Genomic DNA, 2,500 nt, shown 5'->3' with positions numbered 1-2,500 from the left:
GACATGTACTCGTTACTGGTAGCCACTGTTCTTAGTCCCAGGTCCACGTGGCATGAGGCGAGGCCGAAAACATGACACTGCGACACACTAATTATACTAATACATATATACAAGTCTCCATGGGCTTGGTCTGTCATGATCTGTCTTTGCCACTTATTTCCCATATGTGGCGTTGCCAGCGACTCCCGCCGGGGAAGTGTGCGCGCGGCTATGTGATACCTTTTATGCTAAGGACAATGTCTATAAATTTCTTTGCTACAGTGTCAGACCCTAACCTAATCTAACCTAACCTAACCCAGCCAACCCTAACCTTACCTAACCCTAATCTAACCCACCTAACGTAACTTAGATAGTTTCAGCCTACCCTAACCGTCAGTCCAAATAGAATGTAATCACTAACTCACCTAACCCAACCTTACCTAGCCTAACTTAGCCTAACCTAACCCAAGCGTATACCAGAGTTAACCCAAACCTAGCTAGTGATTCCCAATAGAGACAACTATTCATGTACTGCGGTGGTGCGTTGGCTTCGAGCTCCCCTCTCTTAACGTGGGTTCTGGTTCGAACGTTATGCACCTCAAAGCGTAAGTTTCTCAATTCAACCCTAGGATATATTCAATTCCTTTGTTTATTCTGGCTGCCGTCAGGCGATTTTATTCACCTAAGGGTAGCCCCTTGTAGCCCGGCTGCCTTCAAGTGACCTTATCTCAAGGAAAGCCCACCCTCCTGCAGACGGCAAAAGAGTAAGTTACGCTAGTAAGGGTCACTATCCTTACATCTACTATTGCACAGCCAACACTTTTGAACCAGCAGCAAGCGACTTTATTCACCTGAAGACCGAACCCCAACGTGAACAAGACCTAGACCGACCGGGACCCCCGTTCAGGCGACGTGTGGCCCCCAACTGAACAAAGAGTTATTTGGCGCTGGTTACCCAGAACAAGAAGATAAACTATACGAAGATGAACAGGGTTCAAAGTATTTATCAAGTTTATATGTGGATTTAAGACCGTCAGCACAGGAGGCCATTTTGCTCAGTTTAGGGTTGTGGGTAACACCGTTCTTGGGGAGGGGGCGTCTCTGATCGATGGAAACCCCCTTCTGGTGTCCACCCTCACCTACAGGGGTAAGAATCGCCTTTTGCCCTCAAGTGAAAAAAGAAGAAAAAAGTCATCATTTAGTCACATGATTTTCGTGTTTTTTCTCATTTCAATTTTGCAATGAATGGTTTTATTTTTCCCACTTTACAATATCAACTCTTAGCCTTTTAACATTCCATACAAACCCTATGTTAATTATATAACTACCAAGGCGCTAAAACCGCCTGAAATTATCCATCCTACATCTTCTTTTGGAAAAGGAGAAGAAAATATATATATATATATATATATATATATATATATATATATATATATATATATATATATATATATATATATGTATATATATATATATATATATATGTAAATCTCTTATCCTTAAACACAGTCTTAACTCTTCATTCTGCCTGGATGCGGCGGTGGTGGTGGGCCAGGTGACAGCCTGGGAGCTGCCCAAAGACCCCACAAGGACTGGAGAGGAGAGACGAGTAGAGCTGTGCACTATTGTAGTATCTACCACCGTTTGTGAACATGATCCACTCACCCTTTACAGTTGGACAGTCTTCTCACATTAAAAAATGCTGTAAAAATAAAGAATGATACACAAATGCACATTCAGTAAACATTGAACATGTGTTCAAAGATGCATCCAACAACTCTGTGAGGAGAACACTTTTTTGAATTCTTTCTCTTTTGCAATAAAGGTAAGATCACTGTTCATGAGTTGGACATCTCTGACGCAAACAGACTCCAAAATACGTTCCCGACCCTTTTCCAATACCAGGAGAGCCACCCGTCATCTCTCGGCACAGACAGACTCCCAGCATCGAGGCCAGCGTAGGAGCTTTATAAAGTGACCCAGTGTGACTTCAGGAGAGCGGCGCTAGACGTCTCACAACCAGCTCCGGGAGAAGGCGTCCCTCCTCTCGTTCCCCTCGAGGGACCCTATGGAGCAGACAGTCCCCACATCGAGCATAGGGGTTCCCTGAAATCTCGACAGCTGTTTGGGGAAGGACTCCTCGCGGGGTGAGGAGATGAATACAGCGATCCAGTTATGAAACACAGGCAATGTCTGGGGACAAGATGCGTTCTTGAATCTTTGTAGGACACCCAGCGACCACTCTGACAGTTCGAACGTCATCGTTTATCGTTGTTCCATTTTTTTCTCACTTTATCTTATTTATATTAGACACCACACGATATTTTGTTTTCTGCACTCGACACACACAAGACTGTTCAGTATTTTTATTTCTAAACATTCTCTGTTAATATACACGAAGAATATTTTTCTATGTATTCCTCCAAGTTTATTTCTTGCACTTGACTCCCTTTCTCTGCAAAACTATTTTTCCCATTTTATCATTCATTTGTTCATCTATTTGTTTGTTTCCTTATTTCAT

The 2,500-nt window shown here is 42.9% G+C and overlaps 1 protein-coding gene and 1 long non-coding RNA gene across 3 annotated transcripts in view; both read right to left on the bottom strand.

The window, feature by feature from the left end:
- Positions 1 to 679, bottom strand: part of LOC143029919 (uncharacterized) — a 1,069-nt gene extending 390 nt beyond the window's left edge. The window contains exons 1-2 of the long non-coding RNA XR_012966893.1: positions 577 to 679; positions 1 to 539 (exon numbers count right to left, since the gene is read on the bottom strand). The exon at positions 1 to 539 is cut by the window's left edge and continues 390 nt beyond it. This is a non-coding gene — a long non-coding RNA (uncharacterized LOC143029919). The remainder of the gene's footprint in view (positions 540 to 576) is intronic.
- Positions 680 to 1,426: 747 nt separating this feature from the next.
- The window catches only part of LOC143029917 (integrin alpha-8-like), a 67,602-nt gene continuing 66,528 nt past the window's right edge, over positions 1,427 to 2,500 (bottom strand). For both annotated transcript variants that reach the window (XM_076193119.1, XM_076193120.1), the window contains one exon: positions 1,427 to 2,500. This exon is cut by the window's right edge and continues 841 nt beyond it. The gene's annotated coding sequence lies outside the window, so the exon portion shown is untranslated.

The sequence above is a fragment of the Oratosquilla oratoria genome, chromosome 11 (assembly GCF_046742065.1).
Source record: "Oratosquilla oratoria isolate Oo_2021 chromosome 11, ASM4674206v1, whole genome shotgun sequence".
Classification (NCBI taxonomy): Eukaryota; Metazoa; Arthropoda; class Malacostraca; order Stomatopoda; family Squillidae; genus Oratosquilla; species Oratosquilla oratoria.
This window is presented reverse-complemented; position numbering and strand designations above follow the sequence as displayed.